The sequence below is a fragment of the Heliangelus exortis genome, chromosome 1 (genome assembly GCF_036169615.1).
Source record: "Heliangelus exortis chromosome 1, bHelExo1.hap1, whole genome shotgun sequence".
Lineage (NCBI taxonomy): Eukaryota > Metazoa > Chordata > Aves > Apodiformes > Trochilidae > Heliangelus > Heliangelus exortis.
This window is the reverse complement of record NC_092422.1, coordinates 158,821,944-158,844,935: the sequence shown is the minus strand read 5'-3', so window position 1 is coordinate 158,844,935 and position 22,992 is coordinate 158,821,944. Positions and strand designations below refer to the sequence as shown.

Here is a 22,992-nt window from a genome sequence, read left to right as displayed (position 1 = left end):
ACTGAATCAATGGAAGTCATTACTCTATATAACTGTGTTAAGGGCTCTCAGCCCCCTAGTACCTTTCCAGTCTCAAGCAGATGTCCCTAGTAGCTGCAGTGACAAATACCCAACAAATACACCTTATTGTGAACCAAACTGTGAGAGGAATTATACCACAGACTCAACGGGTCCTTAAAGAAACCGTGTTGCTGGCAACTCTTACACACTGGTGATCCTCCAGGACTATTTCAGCGGATCTCAACTGTCTCAGAAATGACACAAAAGATGCACAATGCTTTGACTTAAAGATCTGTCAAATATAAGGCTTTGTTCTCAGACACAGTAAATCCAAACCACTTCATATACTTATATAGATGTATGCATGAAGACACATATATTCACACATGTATGTATTTCCTATGCTAACCAAAGTACTGCCATCCTATATCAAGATTCCTGTTTAGCTTTATCATGTTCTTCATTTAATTAATAGTTGGAGTATGCAGGCTACAGATCAATGGAATGGATTCTTCAGCAAAAGACAAATTTACACTAGCCATTTCTAGAAATAAGACACTGAGGTAAAGGTTATACAAGCCTTTGTACATTTTCATTAATATCTCTGGTGGTCTGGGCTGAGCACAGAATGTGGTACCAATGTGTAGGTAGCATTTTTATCTACGGCATTTGTAATGATAACCAAAAAAAGAAAAAAAAAAGATTGCATGTTTTCCATTTATTGCAGATACACAGGCCATAGGAGGATAGGGGATAACCTGATTTAAAAAAAATAATGAAAAAACCTGCTTGCTATTGATTCTCCCACACTTATTACTGACTGCTATGTCTTCAACCACAAATATTCTCTTTGATGTTAACAAGAAAGATGAACTGCAAAGGCTGCAAGAATGCTTATGCCCATTACTGTCTTAATTACAAACTTGCCTGACTACAAACAAATAAAAAATAAATCGTTTGTATGCCCTGGCCAAATTCCTCAGGCTATTAAGAGAGCGTTCCATTAAAAGTCATAACAAGCATTTTATATTGCCATGAATGTAAACACCTGTTAATATTAAGAACTGTACCCAATACATACTTAGAAAAAGGTCTTCAGCAATAATTTTTATATATATGATCTGAAAACAAAAGCAGGAAAAGGATGCATGTATATGAGAAAGTACTGATATTCCTTGGAAAATGCTCTGTATATGAAATACTATGACTACAGTTGCAGAGTAGGTATGCTGATCACACACCAACTATCTGAACTAAATAGATATAGCAATAAGGAAATAAGCTGGAAGAATTCACCAAATGTATGGTAATGGATACCAGTACTAAAAACAAAACAACTGAAAACAAGGTAACAACAATAACTATACAAAATACAAATATTTCGGCTATTTCTACAAAGCTAAGCAAGTCAAAATATATTGTACTACTCAGTGATTCATACTTTCCATGTTTTTAAAAAGAACTTATTTTTCATAGTTAAACATTTCTGTGCTTTGACAGATATTATCAAAAGAATACATAATACATTATTTCATTTTTTAACAGTAAACTATTTCTTCATATATAGAGACATAATTAACCTTGGTAGTAAAATTTGGCTTATTGTTTCTATTTTCATCATTCAAACAAGTATTGCATTGAAATTTTCTTACATGCTATTGCTCCAAGAGACATTTCAGCACAAAGATCAGTGCACAAAGATATCTTCGTCTACAATTCATATCAGCTACTACTTTACAAACATGTAGTTTGTTCTTTTTTTAAATCTTACCACAAGTTTCAGAAGAATCTTCTCAGACTCTTGCAGAAAATGTGATAGAAAACTTCTCTTTGGCAACGCTCAGCCTGTGGTTCAGATGAGGAAGAGCTTTTTCAGTGCTAAGCTGTAATTCTTCTGCAGTAAATTTCACACTCCTTACAGGGAGATTACATCCAGGCTGATACACTGAAAAAATAAATTAAGAAAAGAGAAAATCTTTCACCGTGCAGAAACATGTAAATATCTATCAACTGAAGTAGCAAATGCCTGTAAGGGTTTTCTTTTTTCTGCTTTTGTAACTCTCAGACAGGATCATCAATACTGTCTGTAAAAGAAAGAATTCCTGAAAACCGCATTTAGAACTCAAACATACAAAGAGTTTGTACAGAAAGTGCAAGTCTAAAAATCAAAGTTTCAGAGAAACATTCATTTTTTAAAACCGGGTCCTATATCGGGATGTAGGTAGGGAAGAACAAGACATTTTTAGTGCATGCATTTTAGCTTCACAAGAGCACCAAAAAATTCTCAATATAACAATCTTGTTCTTGTGTTCTTTTTATCAACACGCTGCTCGATACATCTCTGTCCTAGTCCATTAGCTTTGTGCTTGTGCTGCACAGAAGGACACTCTTTGTTGTGAGACTGCACGGTATCACAAGGAAAAAAGCAACAGATCGAGCAGTGAGCACATATATTTCCAACTGCTCCCTAGACAGTGAGACAAACTGTAACAGAAAAGAAGTTATCTGCATTGTAAAGCAGGACAGCAGCATTGTTTTGAACTACGTGCCGCATGCATTTCAGCAACGTGAAAAGGACAGACACCTGCTTTTTGACTTACAAGTCACGTAGTCTGTAAAATAACGGAGTAAATCTGACGAATTGTCCAGTACAGGAGTAACATTAATGATTTCTCAAATTTGTTTACTACAAAGGGTTGCTCGTACCAAGAGTAGCCATGTTAGAGACAGCAGCAGTACCTCACTTGGGGACTCTACAGCCTGTAAAATTCACACTGGAGATTTCCTAAGGACACTGTGCAACATTCAGAAAGCCAGAAATGCAATCAGCATTGCAAGCTTAAATCTAAGATAAAACAAATTAATGCCTGAAAAAAATATTGGCTTTTTTAACTAGAAAAGGGCCTCCTCCCCAGACCTCATCTTTTGCTAAAAATCCCTTCCTCAGTTTGCATGAGAAGGGCCAAGCCTGGTGTGCAGTGAGAGACTCACCCCCATCTGCAGGGTGTATGTGGAAACAGCCATCTAGGATGATTCAAATCCTACAGAGACAGGAATTCCTGTTGCCCTTCTCCCAGAGATGGCTTGTGGACAGCTCAAAGACTCCTTGAGCAGTATTTGAGTACCTCAGCAGTTTAACATTTACTGGTCATTATGGTGCAAGATTTATTTTCCTGGATAGGTGAAATATGTAAATAAGACCCTGTATATAGTTAATAAAATGAAATATATTTTATCTTTTTAAATTATATGTAACAAAATATATGAAATATTAAATCTAACTGTATTCATGCAGAATGCACAAAGGTACAACTTCTATAGAAACATATATACTGTTTTATTCAGCAAGCAATTTATGTAGTGGCAGGGTGATTAATTTCAATCCATACTTTTAAATGCATGCCTTAGAGCCTTAATGTAAACTTTAATTACTGTGCCAAGCAGATGAGCACATAATAGCAGCTATCATTTTAGAACTTTACAGACATGGTTCACTATTTGAAAAAACCCTTCTTAAATGAACATTTGCTTTACAAAAGCAACAGACTCTTGATCTTATCAATGTTGCTTAATTTTAAAATCAAATCACAAATTTCATGATATTCAGTATTGTTCTTAAAGCCTTGGCTTCTGTAGTTATGCAATTACAAGACACTTAACAATCTAAGCCTAAGTATGTCTCTAACCTTCATGTTTAATGCTTAAAATGTGCATCTCAGCAGCTCAAAAACCACTCAGCAGAGTAAAAAAAACTCTACAGTGTTTTAGCATCGTAGAGCATTTAAACTGTGACATGATTTTCAAATCCAGGCTAATATTTTTCTAAATTAATACCTAAAATTAGTAACACCACACTATTAACCCAGAAAACTGCTGTGAAGGTCAAGGCCAAGCCAGCCAACAGCATCAGATCCTGGTAGTTCTCCTATCTGATGGTCAACAAAAATACTCATGTACCTTAGATCAGCTTGGAGAGAGGAGTATGGTTCATGTGAAGCCACCAAGCCTGTCCTGGCTACGGCCACCATGTGGCCCTGCATGTGACAGACAGGCCTCCTGTGTCACTCATCATCTTGCTGAGGGTCACTGCAAAGTAGACAGACTAAGGAGGAGGATCCATCCCCAAGAGAGTCAGGGCTGGAGCATTAGCCCTGTGAGAAGAGTCTAAGGGAACAGAGCTTGCTTAGCCTGGAGAAGGCTTTGGTCATAGCCTTTCCATACCTGAGGAGTGGTTATTGAGAAGTCAGAGCCAGGTTGTTTCAGCTGGGTGTGGTGGTATAACAACAGACAACAGATACAAGTTAAAGTATGAGAGGCTCAGGCTGCAAATAGGAAAAAAAGTTTCTGTAGTAAGAAAGGTTGTGCAGTCTCCATGCTTGGGTGGTTTCATGACCCAACTGCATGAAACCCTGAGCAACCTGGTCTCATCTCACAGTCCACTCTGATTTGAGCAGCAGATTGGACCTCCTGAGGTCCCTTCCAACCCAATCATTCTGTATTTAGGATCACTTCTGCCTGGCATGTTTTTTGGAGCTGGTCTCACAACTCCATTCACTCCTTAGATACCCTTCAGAACCTAAAAGAGTGTCTTATCTGACACCAGTGTTTTTTTAGCTCAACAAGCGAATTATTCTTTCAGACACTTGTATCCCAAAGTATTTTTGCAAATACTTTCAAAACCATACAGGGATTCTGCACTGTAATGGTTCCTATCTAATAACCCTCCTACAGTATCAACATGCAAAATAGAAAAGGAGAGAAATATCTGTAAAAATTTTCCTCATTAACAAAATCCAAGGTAGTTCAGGATGTTTTTCACTTATCTTTTTAAAAAAATACAATCTCACGAGCTTGTCATATCCTTTCTCATGGGCGTCAAATCAGCTGTTAAAACTGCTGGTGCAAATGTATTTCCATTATTTTTTTCCTTTATATGTTCTACATTTTCAGCTCCCAAAGCACACTGCTGAGATCAAGAACAGTCCTGTGCAGGCAGGCAGCTTCCTCACATAGCAGAAAATCAAAACACATGCACAGCAAGACCCATGAAATAGATCTCCACACATGTACCTATTTTATTTAATACTACTGTAAAACAGTGCATACAACATAAATATGATAATGCACGAAGGAACTGGGCAGCAACAGTGTTGATCTACCTAGAACTTCAAGCATCTGACCCTGGAAAATCCTCATTTGGCTCTCATATGAGGTTCTGGGTACATTTTTGGTACACAGATTTCATTATTCTATTCTAAAAGTGTTATAAAGTGAACCCACTGAAAAAAAAACCTTATTAGGAGTAGTAAGAAATATACAGTTATAACAGGCCACCCCAAAGCAGTTTTAAAACACAGCACAAACCTGCTATACTTCTACTAGAAGACCACCTCCCTAAAGCAATTAATTTTCCTCCATTCCTGAAGTGGTTTTGCTTAATTTCTTTTTCTTGTCCAGCTGTGCCCTAACTTCATTTTGCTAATGTATATAATTTTCCCTAAAATAAGATCACGTGGATAAATCAGGTTCTTAATTCTGGCACCATGATACTACAGAGCTCCATATGCTATTAAGGAGTTGCAAACTGTGGTTAAAAAGTCCCTCAAGGCTCAGTTAGAAAAAAAAATTATAAAAAACACAGGTCTAAGCTTGCCAGAGTATCTACCTCTCACATTCATGGAAAACTACCTCAGAAGAAAAAAAAAAAAAATCTTTATTATGTATGGACCATCTGCAATGGGGTCTGAGCGCCAACCTAAAAGAAGTGGGAGATGAGGGCCGTGTTCCCAGCTGCATTCACAGTCACTGGAGATCTTGGGCCTCAATAGCTGGTTTTGAGTAGGATGGAGATGGTGGATTAGGATGAAGGATGTCCAAGACCTACTATTGTTACTGTAAAGGATGGAAAAAACCCTGCCATTACACAGACACCGTGTGCAATGGTACATGGAGAAGAGCAAAAAGAACAAAGAAAACCTGGTGCATACAAAAAGATCAGCCCATAAAAAGAAGTTTTCGAGGACAACAAACTTCCTTTCACTGTGGTGGAAGGAACATACAGAAGGTAAGAAAGGACAATAATATTTTTACTCTGGTTGTAAGAGGGACCACTGAACTCTTTGTGACCTAGGAAGTAAGAATGGAAATGGCTGTAAACTAGTAGCAATGAGGAATCTGAGTAGGCTGCTATTTTTTTTTCAACTCTTTCTTTTAAAGCATTAAACACGTTTCTGTATTAGCCCTATAAATTTTCTTAATCTCTTGACACATCTTTTCACTACTGCCACTACACATATGCGTATTAGCTATTTACTATTACGCATGCCACACAGCTCAATAATGTTTCATTTCTGCAAAAGAAAAAATAATCTTTTTTAAATTTCAATCACTGAAACTTGAGTTACATTTTACCCTCTCACCAAAAAAACCCCATGAGAACATCTTGTAACTTCCAGCAGCTTGCTGTGCAGTTACGTGTTTGCAGTTCAATAACATGAGATAGTTACATTAGCTATAAATGAACTGTGACTAGGTAAATAATGAGTAAACCTTTCGAAGTGACTGTTGCTGATGCTGTTAGGAAGCAAATCTATTTAGACCTCTATTCAAGCAAAAATCATCACAAGTATTTGTTCTGTTATGCAAAAATTAGCTGGCTTTTTAAACACTCCAAATTACACCTCGGTTTCACTGATATCCCTGGCTAAAACTGTGCTCATCTCCCTGGGGCCAGGAGTTCACCTGGAATTAGAGTCTATATATGGGGCTTATCCTGTAAATACTTACCCAGGATGGAGGGAGCACTGACATTTGAGCTCTGGTGAATCTTGCTGTCACACACTGAAGTCTCTTTTCCCAGCAGTCTGCTCCACTTAGCTGCTGGAGATTACAGCTCTCCATGCTGAATCAGCAAACACAGACCTAAGGCATGCTCCAGCAGCTTAGCAGAAAGTGATGCATTTCGAAGGGTTTGATCTGAACCTGTGGGTTTTGCAATGAAGCAGCTAAGGTGTGGGCACACGTTCCCTGCTGCAAATTCTGCTGAGGAAGCACTAATCCCCAGTAAATGGGTGGAGCAGGGAGTTGGGGGCAGTAGCAACTTAAACCACTTCAAGGAGGTTTGCCAGAGCTTGTCTGTCAGCGCTCAAGCTTTACTCCTATAAAGAGTCCTATTGACTTCAAAGGGACTGCGTGTACCAGTGCAATTAGCGACATCCACGCTTGCAGAGAAGACTAAAGACTCATTAAAATCTGTATTTTTTTAAATGTGCCCAATGACACTGCTTTCACTTTGCTAAAATACTAAAAATTCAAGGAGAAAAAAATGTGCAAGATCGCTGTGCTTAAATTTGCTTATGTATTTAAAATAAGGTCAATTTTGCATATATATGCCATAAACATAGAAAATTTACTAACTGTACCCCTGGCAAATCTATGCTAATCTGTATATGCTGGTACAAATTAGGATGAGCCCTCACTATCAAAACACCTTTTTATCCACGTATCTAGAAATATGCTTATGCTTAAGCATGGAATTTTAAGTTGTTTCGCAGACTGTTCCCATATCCAACTGCAACCTGTTTATTTTGACCTCAGTTCTTAGAAACTGTTGATGCCACGGTAGAAATATGCTGTGTGTTCCAACAGGCAACAAACAGTCCTAATGACAGAATACTCCATCTGTGCTGCCAGAGCCTACAGCCTCAGTCTATAGCTCATATATGCTCTAGCTGAGCATGAATCCTTGAAACGTGGAGAGAGCAGGAAGGGAACCTGCACTGCTGCAAGCTTCATTCTGACATGACAAACCTACCCAAAACAGCCTTTTTTAGGGAATCTTAAAGTCATCCAGTTTACATCAGCACAGTCAAAACGCACTGGCAGAACTTTTATTCTATCCTTCCTGTTGTGATTTCATTAAGTATGAGCTTTTAGGTGTTTTTTTAAATGTTTCAAAACTACCAAGAAAGCTGACCTAAAAATCGTCCAGTTTTTCACAAGGTAAGAGTTAAAGTGTGCAGAACATATGGCACTATTTATGGCAGTCCAACACACTGAATTCAAGGGAATTTTCCATCAATCTCGAATCTGGAAAAGGTACATTAAAGAAAAATGCATGAGGGGATCCTGTAATTTTTCTTGCATCTTTTCTTCTTATATGATGCAGCTGTGCAGCAACACCCACTGGTATTGGTAGCATGAAATGGCAATCCTTCCCTTTTACCAAGGTCTGGTACCAATTACCATGGATTTAGAGGCACTATATAAAAGACAGTGCTGATTTGTTTCTAAATTTGTATCTTTATTAAATTGTCAGGCTGTAGCACAAAAGCAGAGCTTACCTGTCTTTAAAATGCTACTATAATAAATTATCCAACTATTGCAGTATAATTTGAAAATACTTATAAATTAATCAACACTACACTTAATGCTCAGATTTTAAATTTTGGTCATGCCAAGTCAAATGGAATAGAAGCAGCATTTCATATTTGAACTGTAAATTCAACATCTTCCAAGTAAAAACTGCATGCAAGGAGAGAAGCAGCATTTTAAAAATCAGCAAGTTGGACAAGGGGATAACTGTACTATTATTATTTTCAAAATTATTTTAAACTGTATTTTGTTACACAGAAAAACAAATAGGAAAAGCCAAAAATCATTCTCAGGAACACACATGTAAGCCTCAATGGATCAGAATAGCATTTTTCAGCAACCACCCCACGAACAGAGGAGAATTTTGTCTCACACCATTAAAGCAAAGCCGTTTCCCCCAGAATAGCTTCAGTGAAACAGAATATATTTTAACTATCTAGAATTTTCAACATGTAGAATTAATGCTGTAAACACACACACCAGTTGAAGTCTAATGAGAGAAAAAGTCAATATAAACATGCAAAGTGAAAGCGAGATCAGCCATGCAGGACTTGCAAAAAATAGTTTAGGAATTAAACTACTGTTACTGAAGCTAATAATTATGGTTGGTAAAACTTTGACAGTGTACTGAAGCATTCTGTATAATACCACTTCTATCAAAAAAATAGAGGTTTGTTTTTAATCATGATTAAAAGTCATCATTTTTCCTAAAGCTTCTGCTTTATTTGCATATGTTCTTTTAGTTTTTCTACTTTCTTTTACATGGGATCAGTGTAAGAAAATAGCTATTCTAAATTAATTAATTAACATGCACCCTCCCAGAGAGGGAATATATAATAAAAGTATTACATAGTGAAGTTCAAGCATATTTTTATATCCTCAAAAGAGGGTAATTGATCCTCCCCTCTCCCCAGTTTCAAATGTGGAACTTGGCTGTGATGGGTTCTTTCCCACACAAATCAAGCCTTAGCTCTTTTGAATTAAAACAATATGGGATGATTATTGTGGGAAATTTTTTACTGTTACTGTAATTTAAAACTTTCTGTACCCAATTTTGCATTTTCTATAAATCAAAAACCCATTTCACTTAGGGCTACAATTAAACAGAGGAAATCAAAGACTAACTTCTAAGCAAGTCTTGCTATTAATCATAGGATGAACTAGTAGAACAACTACTTTTACTGCAGTGTCTTTCTGAAAACCACATTGTAATCTAAAGCTTGAGCACTTTAGAGGAGACTGTCACAGATGAGACAAATTAAATAAAGGTATACTAAATGTTGGAGCATTGTGTGCTATTTAAGATGGAAGAAGAAACCCAAAGCATACCAATTTCTGTATTAACTCCAAAAAATAACTAGCTATAATACAATCAACCACAGTTATCTATAGCAGCCTCTCTCACCTCTTCACACAACTGAAGCCTGCTAAAAAGCAGAGTGCTGGCAATGTTTGCACCGTAGTGATGCTACTACAGAGACAGCTACTCAGGATCTGAGGCTGCAAATACAGAAGCAACCGTGCTTTTTCTTTCACCACAAGCAGTCGTGGAGTTGAGTCTTTTCCTGTAAATATCTGCACATTTTTTCTCCTTTTCAAAGAATAACTTACAAAAGCAATTGATTTCAACATCAACATTTAAAATATGACATACATATATGACATACAAATGAAAAATTAAAACAGTAGGGAAAAGTGAAACTGTGCGAAGTATGTAAAAACTTAAGGCTTATTTACTAAAATGAAACTTAAGGCTTATTTACTAAAATGAAAAAAATGCATCTTGATTGCTAGACAAAATAAAAGATGAACTCTTAAATCACCAGAAAGACATGTTTTAACCAGCTATTCTTTCTCCTCTGTCTCTGTTCCTCAAAAAAATATTTTTTTATGTCATTACTGCTTTTAAGGGCCCAGATACTTTTAGGGGGAGATTAAATGCATCATGGTGTTACTTTCTTTTAAAAATCCTACAGATGTGCAAATCTCCACATTATTTGCAGTAGTACATGCACAGTAAGAATAAACAATAGTATTAAATTTATTCATACAATACATAAAAATTGGCTTCCAGTTAAACACAGTCTTTAATGTGTATATTCCATGCTGAAGAGGAACATTTAACTGATTGCAAGGTAAAACTAAAAGGGAGTTAATGGAAGGGATTCTTAAAAAAAACAGAACAAAAGCCTTCCTAACACTGAGATACTTTTCAAATACTATGTTTCAATAAAATACCAACAACAAAGTTTTCACCCTTGAAAAGAGTTGGATTTAGAAAGAACTAAAGGACTTTTCAGACTACAGTTTGAAACATTGCTTTACTACTGAATTTCTTCCTAAGGAATATTCCTAAAGTAGGTGCAGATCTCATTATCTCTGACAATGAACTCCTGGAGCAATCAGCAGCTCTGTTTCTCAAAAAGTACATTCAAAACATGTCAGTTCATCTGTGACACAACACGCTCCCAGGTCTTCGCTTCAGTTTGCTGGAACTTGCTCATCATTTTGAGCATAGCATTTACTGAGCTGATGGAAAGGGGTACTTCTCATTTTGTTCTTCTCTCTGATCTCAACATCAGCCAAAAGTAGGTACTGACTACACAGGAGATGCACTAACCAAAAGAATTCCTGCAACCATAGCCTTGCCTACTATAACTTTGGAAAAACTAAATTAACCTAAAGTGTAAAGAAAGAAAAAGTGGTGAAAGCCCAAAAGTCAAACATGAGAGTTTTGAAATTTTGTGCCAACAGTATGAATACCTGGAGCACTTATTCCATTTAGGTAGTTACAAACCCTGCCCAACTTTATAGTCCAAGCACAGAACGTTTAACCCTTTGCTTTTTCTCCTCAGTTTAACACCCTAATTTCTTCCATTTGACCGCATATGACACTGTAAACTGAAGAGGGGAACTGCATACCCTGGCTAGCTTACAATACCTGGTGCTCAAGGTGCCTACATACAGCTTGGACTGGAGGTGTTCTCACACTGCAGGTAATAAGAATTTAAGAAGAGGAGTTAGCAGAAGCACTCATGAGCCAGCTGCAGACACCTAAGTGTAAGCACAAGAACTTTCTTGGGGCCTAGCAGCACTCATCAGAGATTTTCAGCATCATTAGCAATCAGGTTATAGAGGTCTCAAATTAGGCAGAGGGTTAATAAGGAGCGTTTCTGAAAATTTTATCTGTAGGCCTTCTGTATTTTAACTTTTGGTTCAGAGTATTGCATTTTCACACAGTCCTTACCAGCTGCAGAGGAGAGGGGAGAGGAAGTGGTGGTAGGAGGGTGAGAAGACATGGAAGCAGCACAGTTTGGGCAATCTGATGGTTATCCTGTTTATGAGCCTCACTGGCCTACCAGTGACTGCAAAGCCTTAGCAACTGCAGGATTTGCTTGTCACAGGCACACTTAATAGAAGAGTGTGTCTATGTGTGTGTGTAAACCTTGGGTTTTACAGAATTCTTTAAAACAGAGTAGTCCTTCTGCAGTAAATAAGGCAGTACAGCTTTAGCTGGCTTGAAGCTGTCCACATGGTGGAACCAGTGTGGCTCTCTGCACTCAGCCAAATCCTCCTCTGCTTCCCAACTCTGTGCACCACGTGTGTGTCTGGGGCACTCTCCTGTGTAGCTGTGCCCTTGATGAGAGTGAAAATTGTAGTCAGGGTGACTGAGAAAGGCTGCTTACTTGAGCTGACTGTAATCTGCTACACAATGCCAATGCTGCATGAACAGTGCACACTTGCCTGTCTTCTGGAAACTAAACTCTTAGTACAAAGAGAGGACAGGTTACTGTTAGAGGAAATAAAATCTGAACTCAACCACATTCAAGTAAGCATTAGGATAAAAAGAATGGAATTATTAGTGAAAAAAAAAAAGTCAGCAAAAAATACTTAAAATATGCTAATATCTTTATTTTGAAAAGTTCCCTTCCAGTTTTCTCTTCTGCAAGAAGCACATAGAAGATTTTATTTTCTAAGTTTTAGCTTCCACGGTCATTGCTTAGTATCTAAAAATTTTGAACTTTTAGTTGTGTGGTTTGGTATTAGGTTTTTTTTTAGGCAATGATCTAATTAACCTCCCCATCCAATCTTGAGATGCTATCAACATACTGGATTTTAATTACTTATACAGCAGGGCCCTAAACTGGAAGGGCAACAGACCAGGCAATTTCACAGCATCTTTCTATTAAACTGTTCTGATCAAACTTGGACTTTGATTTGGAGAGTAGACATACACATGCGGTGTGTTGGCCAAACTGTCCTACTTCTTATGAGTAACTAATTTAAAGATAGTGGTGATGAAAGAAACCTCATGGCAAGTAAGAAAAAAAGCACAGAACCTTCCACATTGGCAGAGAGTACTATGAAAATCTGGGGACAGGGTTGACTGCTAAGGCTATGGATGAAAATTTCCCTTCAAAAGAAGCCAAGCATCAGAATAGAAGCTGCAACACAGGTTATGAGATGCTGCTTTGTGCAAAGCAGTATTTAACTCCTCAAATTCTGCAGGTACCACTTTTCAAAACTGTTCACAACTTCTCCCTTCACAGCTCCATGTTCTCCACATGTATGTTGGACATGCTTTATTCACACAACTGTTTCTCACAGAAGGAATGTCATGGACAACGTCAGCATTATCTTCAACTCACAAGGGGAGGTGCTGAGGCAGAGAAGGAAGAGGAAACCTCAAAGAGGCTCTTACTGTTACACTTAAAGCTGAGTATAAAAGAATCTCCCAACTTCTTAATCATTTTTCCAGATGAGGGCACCATGACTTCCACATAGGAATGCTTCATCAAGGTCTAATTTCTGGACAACATCATGACTAAGATACATAATTTATAAGGATACTATATTAAAGGACAGAAAAGTAACTAGACAAACTCTTGGCACGGCAGAAAGAGTTAAGACCATTGATTTCAATGGCTCAATAATTGTTCTCTGCGCACAGTATTTCTCCCAGCAGCTTCTACAGCAGCAGCTCACAGTACATAAATGACATTAAAAAGCTGTGTGCCATCTGAAGTGGCTTCAATGGGGCTTAAACACTATGCAGGCCTTGAACTGGTCATTTGCAAAGAGGTGAAATTCTACAAAGAATGGCTTTACTTTTTTTAATTGTCATTAGGAGTAATACCCACCAGACAGCAATGTGAAACAAAGCCATTGATCACTGGGACAAACTTGTTCATTATGAGCATTTTTAAGAAATGCTTACACAGAGCTATAGCAAAGTGGCAAGAACACTGGTAAGGTAACTTTTCAGTTTGATTCTTTATATTAATTGAATGGTAAGAGGCTTCTATTTGTTCTTCCACTATTTGTCACTTCAGACCTAATACACACAAAAGGCACAGGCTTGGTCTTTCATAGATTGAAAAGCTTGTTATCTCTTCCTGCTAAAGCTGCAATTCATCTGTACTTTAAGCTAGACTGTATGTCAGGAAGAACACACAGGATGACAAGAATAGTTACAAAAATCAGGGATTGCTACTGGCTCAGTCACCCCCCTCTTCCAGGTGAAGTTCAACACAGAGCAGGCAACTGTGTACTCTTTCACATATTCTGCACAGCAGGCACCAAAAGTTGAAAGCCTTGCAGCAATTATTTTTACAGTAATGGAATTTTAGTGCTTCTGTGTCTAACCCAGAACCTTATATGGGATCAAAACAGCCATATCCAACGGATAGTGTAAAGTAATCTATTTTGGGAAGAGAATTATGTTCATACTTTAAGTTCCTTCAACTTGTTAAAACTGATTGCAAGATTTGGACTGCAGTGTCACAGGCTGAAGAAATACTCACTAGTAAGTACACACATGTGCACACAGTACCTTCCATAAGCATAGAATTAGCTTCATAAAGTTACAACTATTTGGTTTTCACTCCTGATTTCCACACTGGCTCACTCTTTACAACAGGCACTAGACTCTTTTTCTAGAAACTCCAGCCCTCTAGCCCACCTTGCTCCCAGCTGGCTCTGTCTGCAGCCAAGTTCTATTTCTCACCCACCTGCCTTAAGCAGCAGGGCAGGTTTTGACTCCTGAAAGCATTCTGAGGCAAAAAATACAAACATGGATGGATACCAGTTTTATCCTGTTAAACACTATTCCCTGAGAGCACTTCGTCTTATAGAGAAGGAAGTAATTTCCACTCTAAATAAAGTACCAATGCTACAACAAAGTAGCCTGCGAATATCACAGGCTCAACTTAATTTTTATTTATCCTAAGGAGGAAAATGCATTCATGCAAAAAATAGTCATGTTTCGTGTCATACATGAAACATATATTGTAGAGTCGGTTATACTTTAAATGAAATAATTTTATAGAGACATTCAGAAGGCACCAAGGAGACAATAGAAATAATTGTTTTAGTATAATTTAAAATGTAAATGTCATGTAATATGTAATTTAAATGTAAATCTGCACCTTAAACCTTCAATCCATCAATGTAAATCTCCATTTAAGAAACAAAATTTCCATGGGATCATGTTAATTCCTCCTTCTATAATAATTATAGAATGAGAAATGTATAACCTTCCATTAAAAAAATGGTAACTTACTATCTTCATAACAGACTGGGTTGGAAAACTATTTTAAAAAAAGGGGTACTAATAAAATTAGGTTTAAAGGTGTAAATTGTCTATTCACATAATAGCAACGCAACAAAAAGCTCCCTATATTTCACACTGCATTAAAAAAAAACAACAAAAAAACAACAACATGATGAGCCCCTGTAGCAAAATTCAAATTTGTATGCCCTTGGTCCTCTAAGAGAGTTTCTGTCCATTTTGGGATAATATAATCAATTCCTTCGCATAGAATTAATGAATTAGGATTAGGAAGAATACCAATGCTCTGTCCCTTAAAACAAGAAAGCAAGACTTGATACTCCTTAGTTTAAATCAGACAAAGTAAGAATGTACAAACGCTGTGTGAGCCCATAAAGGTCATGCAGAATGTGGTGTTCTTTAAATGCACTTTAAGAGTCATTCAAGTTCAGGCTTCCTGCATCGGGTTTTCAAATTAGTGTTACTTTGATTTTAGAGTATAATCCAAAACTCACTGCTATCTGTGGGAGACTTTCCACTCACTCAGGACTGCATATACTGTGCCGGTTCCTACAGACAAATAAGAGAATACACCCTACCTGCCAAAGGTAACAGAAATATAATGAGAACTCTCATGTTGTTAAAAAAAAAAAAAAAAAAAAAAAAAAAAAAAAAAAAAAAAAAAAGAGAGAGAGAGAGAAATAAAAGGAAAAAAAGGAAAAAAGAAACTGCATCCAGAGAGAAAAAAAAAATATATAAAAATACAGAATTAAAAAAAAATAATGTAAGAGTGCAATCTTTTGAAAATATTTACTGTATATACAAATGTAGAAGTAAATATACAAGAGCTTTTTGAGTATGGGTAGAAAAAAAAATACAGTGATCAAAATCTCTTGGATGCAATCAAATAGCTTTCCTACCCAGAAATGAAATTAATTCTAATAAAAAGCAAGACTCATTCTGAAAAGATTGCCAGTGCATTTAAAAGTTCAAAGATTTCTGCTCACCAACTCAGTACTTTCTGAACTGAAACAAGAAACTGTCCATCTAAAACACTGTAGATATTTTAACTTCTTTATGGTTATTACATTTTGCAGATGAGAACGTAAATGAATTTTTCTACAGCTTTATCTTTAGGCCAGAACAAAAGCCTTTTCTATCACCTATCCTACTGTGATTCTGTAAGACCAGTTCCTGTGCAATACATTAGAGAGAATAATATAACTTGTGTTGGAAGATCAGTATTAAGTGTATCCTCTTTACAGAAACCCCAAACCAACAAACCTCTCTGATGAATTAACTTCAGAATGAAGTACCTTGGCCTACCATGGCTGTAAAACACAAAACCATGATCACATATTTCTCTAAGCAACTCAGTGTCATCGCCTGCCCCCCCAGCATTAAAATAGACTTAATGGTGCTGCGCCTTGTTTTCTAGATCCTAAGATCAACTGTTTCCCATGTACTTTTCTATTTCTGAAATTACCTAAAACAAGAAAAAATAAAATAGAGAAAAATAAAGAAAACAAGACCAGTTCCAAATAATGCTATTTTTTTGGTAATTTGGCATGCTAAAAATATTTGTGTTTGTAGTTCTAAAAGCACTTGAAGTCTTTTATTATTAAAATTGAAGATACCTCCTTCTGGAAATGTCTCCTTACAGTGACAAAAGAATTTCTGAACAAATGCCACAGTAAACATATCTGTATGCAGGTATCTGAATACATGGGCAACACTCTAAGTGTAACACAGATTTACAGTGTTGCAAAATATCAGTCAGCAATTCAAACACAAGAAACCAAAGGCTATAGAAAATTATTACTCTATTAATATTTAATAAAGGTATATTGGTTATTAAAATAATAAATTCAGTTTTCCTTCACTGCTTGCCCTTCCCCTTTGCAAAATCTTCAGTCCAAAGCAGTTGACTTTCCTATTTGCACTTTAACAAGTTTGAAAAGAGCAAATCATTTTGAAACTCCAAAGAGATTGGACAGGAGCTAAATGTTTTTCTTGGCAGATAACACCATAGGACAGTTAAGGTTAATTTAAACCTACACATGTAAAAATAAATAAGTAGTACATTGCCATTTCCAATCTATAGATTACTTCCAAAAAGACTGGCCTAATTTAAATAAAGAATGCATAAGGTACTGCCTCAACTACATAGTAAATATGGACCCAACATTCATTCTCTTTATTCATAAAACTCTCATTTGGAGCATCAGTGAAATGAAGCCCTTTGTAATCCCCCATGCCTCCCTCATCCCTCCCCCCCCCCCTTTTTTTTTAAACAAAACATCATTGATGCTCAGACATGTATTTTGGCGTATCATGTCTGGACAATTTTTATGAGAGTTTTGAAAAGTTTTGTGCAAGACCCTGAAAACCACTATAGCAGCCAGATCATTATTTCAAACTATTATGTATATGGGCTTAATCCAAATCTCATTTGAAGTTGATGGAAAAACCCCCGTTGCCTTCAGAGGCCTTTAGATCAGATCCTTTGTTTCCTGAGGTACTGCATAGCAAATTCCAAATGCATGCAAGAGGGAAGACAGTACAACTACTGAATAATTGGTGAAAAAAAGAGTGTTTTTGCAAAGGGCCACTCAAAATTATAAACTCCTATATTTGTATATATTTTTAAAAGGCAGGCTGTGAAGAGCATTTTATTCTTTCATATCCACCTGCAAATCAAGGCATCTTAAACCAAACTATGTTCTATTTTGGAGATCATAAGAAAACTTTAACAAAATCCTACTAGTACTGGGGTCACTAGGAGATTTAAGATATCCTACATAAGTGCAGGAATACTTTCGGAAAAATTTCTGCATCATTCATAGGAAAATCACAAATTGGTTTGCTTGCTACTGAGAATTTACAGACCAGATTTACCAGTGATTCCACAAGATGTGTATACATACCACATTAGTGAATATCTGGGTAGAGGGGACTGACTGCTCCAAAGCTCAAACTCAACAGAATTCATCCTACTGTAGATCAGGCATGGATGCAAATGCATTAACAAGTACTTATTTGCACAGCCAGTACAGTTTACAGTAGCATAAATTCAAGACTTTTACAAAAGTACCTGTGCACTTGAAAACATCTGCCCGGCCATTTTATATCTACTAGGATCACTCTACTCATGAATGTCTATTGTGCTGGCTAGAGGGATTTCAACTTTTTGTCTTCTGGCTGCAATCATAACTCCAGCTGGCTGCATGCATAATGAATAAACTAATACCTATCTTTGCAACAAACAAATGCATTGTACAAGCACTCAACGTGCTATATGAACATGTATGGAGTGATGAAGAACCATGTTCTACAGTGTGTCTCATTTGAGAAACAAATACATGCAATCATATCTAAATTTCTTTTTTTTCTTCTTCTCAGACAAGTACAGCACCATAACTAAAAATTAAAACTGTTTAGCAGTGTTGCTGCTATATATATGAGCTCCACAGCCACCACCATTGTGGGGGGAGGAGAAAGGAGGGCTGATTACCTGCACCTGTTTCAAGCTGAGAGCAACTGATGCAGTTAGTAGGAAAAATGCCTAATTAGAGCATATTTCCATTTTCTTGAGGGAAGGTGTCACGATAGCAGGCCTGCCCATGCCCTGAGCACCCACGTGCACAGGAGACTTGGAACGCTGCCGTACGAGGCAGAAGGCCCCGCCGAGGTTTATCGTGCTGCAGGAGTGTGTGGCACATGGACCAAGGCTGCTGACAGTGAAACCACTCTGCCTGCAAGGGAGCTGCTGAAACATGGAGTGGATATGAATTACATCCCTGCTCCCCAGCCCTTTTTTTTTTTTTTTTTTTTTTTCTTTTTTCCCGAAAGAAATCAGGATGAAGAAAGGCATTCCTTCCAGTCCTCCCTTTATTTCTTCTTAGCTACTACAAAATGTTTATGAATACTTGGCACGTACTAGGAGAAGACAGTGCTGTACCACACAAAACATAATCCAGCCTTACAGTCTTATGTTATCTTCTATATTCAATGAAGATGAGAATTCTGGACTGCACTCACATTTGAAAGTCGTAACTCCTGCTCCATTCGCTTTCTCTTTCTTCTCTCCACCTCCTCCCTTTTCCCTCTCTTTGCCCACAATAAAATCTCCTTTAACCTGATCCAAATCTGGCAGTGTTCATTCAGCCAAAATTCCAATTAATTTCAAAAGTTTACCCTGAATAAGGATGCAACACATCCCATTTATTATCAGCGAAAGTATCCACTGCATGATCTCCCACCTATCTGTGTAAAATGCTGGGCACTACGGTCCCCTGTCCCTGCAAGCTGCTCTCTGCCTTGCACACGTAACAGTGCTCTCTGTTGAGCACTCTGAATTACTCACAGGCCTAGAACATGTGTATATGTACCTTTCCCTCGTGTTCCCTGCTTTTTCTCCGCATTAGAACCACTCGGTAAAAGCCATATTTTTAGTCATTAGAGGTGGGAGTTTAAGAATAGGCTGTTCGGTTATCAGCAACACCTTAAATATCCTTTTGGAGGATAAAAATCCATTTGGAGGATGGGGGTGGGGGAGAAAGACGGAGTTTGGAGCAAAACCAGTACGTCTAACACTGTTTTCTACATGTTTCATTCAGTCATTATCTGCCAATATGCAAAAATCCATCTTAATCAGCTATAAAAAAATCCTTTTAATTAAGCATTGTCTATGCTTTTAATTTTTCATTCCATGCACCAAACATTTTGCATTAAAATCTTGGCAGTCCAACACAAAACACTTTCAAAATGTAAATGCTCTAGCTCATGAACATAATTCCTGAAGGTATTCATCTGAGGGGCTGAATTATTTCTATCAGCAGTTATATTTCAAGTTACAGACTAAAAATAATTTTAAATTTACAATCTGGAATTAAAAAAATCTAATGAATAGATTTTAATCCTTCTTCAGTTAACATACACGTGATCTTTATGCACATTTTCAGCATGCTTATAGAAATCCTCCCTGTGAAATAAACCAGTAATAAGGCAATTCTGCTTCTTTTGCCTTCACAGCGATCATTTCTAGCAAGCCACCACAAAATAATGAACTAATAGAGCAGAAACAATTTTATATTACTTCAAGTGCTAGTCCTCAGCAACAAAATCATCCCAACAAGTATTACAACCTAAGAAAAAGAAATCTTCTTTAGATAAACAGCATCACTAGGGGCAATATCACTGAGTATTCTGAAATTTCTCAGTGAGAGTGTTTAGTAGTTTGTGATTTTATAAAAACTACTACAAGTTAAAACCCCCAAGTAATATTTTATTTGCATTGTACTGTGCAGCCACGATAGGCCTCTAAAAAGTACTTTCAAGAAATTAATTTTAGCTATCACCAAGCCATACGTTCCTAAATTCCTTTCTTAATCTACACAGTTCACTAAAACATTCTGTACTTATTTTGAGCTTGATCGGCCAATAAATACTGCTTTACTACTTAAAGTTATGAGTTGTTTTCGAGTTTATGTTGCCATAAAACAGTCCAAATGCAATGCCAATACGGAGACAGTTTTGATAAAATGCTGTCAGTGGCCTGAATTTAAAACTATTTTTCCATATATTGTGGAGAAAAAAACAACAAACAAACCCGAACTTATTTGGATTTGTTACTTTAATTCCTGGATATTAATGTAATTAAAGGGAAAATACTAAAATATTTTACACATAAGCATCTCATTTTTTTTCAGTGCATAGTGAAGCACTTTGTTTTACAATTATGTATGAAAGGACTGGGTTTTTTTAAGTGTCCTTAAAATGCATTTATTTCCAGATACTTTAATATGCACGTGCACTTGTCTGTATAAAGAACACAAAGTAAGTATTCTAATAGGTCTGGCAATTTCATAGTAGTAATAAATCTTAAGTGTATAACCTTCTGCCAAATTGTGCCTCAGTACATGTATATCCACATGCTACTTTGATCTGTAAATGGCATTACACTAATATTTAAGTATTATACTTAAAATAAATTCCTCCATTAACACACGAAAAGAGAAAGAGAGCGGGAGTGTGCGTGAACATGTGCCCGTGCGTGCACGTAAAAGATAAATAAAATACACTTATGGTACTAAGGGACCTTTATAGGTCCTCAAAAATAGTAAATTAAAAATATATTGTAGGAACAGCAATTACACATTAATTCTGAACCATTCCATGTACTATAAAATTTAAATAGGAACCCTGAAAATAATTCTCTCCAGATTCACATGGCTAAGACAATCAGGAAACCTAACTGTAATGAGATACAATTACTGAGGATCATCACATAGCTACCTTAAAAATATTAGTTGAGAAATACAAACACATCCCCTCCAGTATGCACAAACAAATGGCATAAAACCCTACGTACTTGTTAGCAGCTGCGTTAGAACTGCTCTGCACATGGATATTTCTTAATGTTTCAAACATACTGAAATATTAAATATAAAAACTTGCACCGCCCAACTTTATTTCTTCTCCTGAGCTTCTTTCTATTTAAAAAAAAAAAAAAAAAAAAAAAAAAAAAAAGGAGGTGGGGGGAATGCCATTCAAGAAAGAAGCTATATTATAATCAATGAAGGCAAGACTGGCACAAGTCCTAGAATATTTGCATTCAGAAATAAAAGCTGTGATCGACCTTTGTCTGCTAAGAAAATGAAGCTTGCTGGTTTTAAACAGAGTAGCGAAGGGAGGGGCACACTCGATAGAGAGGGAGCAGAGAACCCAAAAAATCGCAACAATAGCAAATATTAGTACATCGCATCCCTAATTGCCAACAAGCGATCACCCTGAATGAGCCTAAACCTTGTCGAGGCTGGTAACGTACTACTGGATAATAATAAATTAATGGGCAGATGCGAGCCAATTTGCCAATACCCACGCAGTTGCTGAAACTTAATTCTCTTACTTGGTATTTACTGGGCGCTCACGCCATGGCAGTGGTACAGCAACACCAAATGCTGGTGCCCGGCAAGGGGGAAGCGGTGGGGAAGCAGCTTACCCTGCCGCAGGGTGGGAAGCCAGCCTCGGGGAGCCGCCGATGTGGTGGCTGGTGGTGTTCACCTTGCAGCTCTGCAGTCTCCTGGAAAAGCAGGCAGAAGGCAGTGAGCGAGCTCTGTGGCATTTCTTGCCCTTGCAAGTGCATGCAGGCCTGGGAGAGGAGGGGAAGGCGGATCCTTACCTAGCAACCGGCGCCGGCTGCTCCTCCGCCCGCTCCCCGGCCACAACTGCCCCCGGCTGCCAGCGCCCGGCAGCAACAATGGGCGGCTGCGAGGGGTGGCATGAAAGGGAGGGAAAGGAGAAGCGAGGGGAGGGAGGGAGGGAAGAGAGAGACGGAGGGAGAGAGGAGGGGAGGGGAAAGAAGGAGGGAGAAGAGAGAAAAAAAAAAAAAAAAAAAAAAAAAAGAGAGAGAGAAGCGTGTTAAGCTTGTCTGGTAGTTAACAAGTCTTGAATGAAGAATGTTAGCAAACAGACAAACAGCATGTCTGATGCATGCTAATAGTCCTGGCTTCACCACTGACACTATGAATAATTCAGTAGAAAGGAGGGAAAAGGAAGAAAAAAAAAAAAAGGAAAAAAAAAACCAAACGCACCCTCCACCCTCCCCTCACGTTTTCAAACGTCTGCAAAGAAGAAGAGAATAAAAGTATGCCGCAACTTTCTTTTCCATTGCTAAGAAAATATTCGGCAAAAAGGCCAGTTAGACACCATCAGTTTCACCAGTACTGCCTCCCAGAGATTTTCGATTCCTATTTTTCTTGGCTATTAATTCCACACACACACAACCCCCCCCTCTTCTTTACCGCCTATTTTACTTCTTTTGTCTAGGAGCTGGCACCTGTCCCAGAGACGGCATTTTACTGCACATCCCCTTTTCCCTTCTCAGCAGAGAAAGAGGGGGGAGAGGTTTGCAAGGACGAAACAGCCCGTGCACCCCCTACCCCACACCCAGCCCCCTGTCCATCCCCCCCTACAATATTTCCATTTCAGCCATGGTCAAATTACAGGGGGATTGGAGGGATATCATCCGCCCTATTTCACATGGCGCAGATACCCAAAGCCATTAA

At 37.6% G+C, this 22,992-nt stretch overlaps 1 long non-coding RNA gene across 9 annotated transcripts in view; it reads right to left on the bottom strand.

The window, feature by feature from the left end:
• LOC139791272 (uncharacterized) overlaps positions 1-22,992 on the bottom strand; it is a 294,536-nt gene that overhangs the window by 112,295 nt on the left and 159,249 nt on the right. For 5 of the 9 annotated variants that reach the window (XR_011723849.1, XR_011723853.1, XR_011723850.1 and 2 more), the window contains 3 exons: positions 22,107-22,192; positions 21,927-22,007; positions 1,772-1,945 (listed from right to left, as the gene is read on the bottom strand). This is a non-coding gene — a long non-coding RNA (uncharacterized lncRNA). Of the gene's footprint in view, positions 1-1,771; positions 1,946-21,833; positions 22,008-22,106; positions 22,193-22,518; positions 22,850-22,992 lie in introns of those variants that run through there. The other 4 variants (XR_011723855.1, XR_011723854.1, XR_011723852.1 and 1 more) reach the window with 4 other exon arrangements.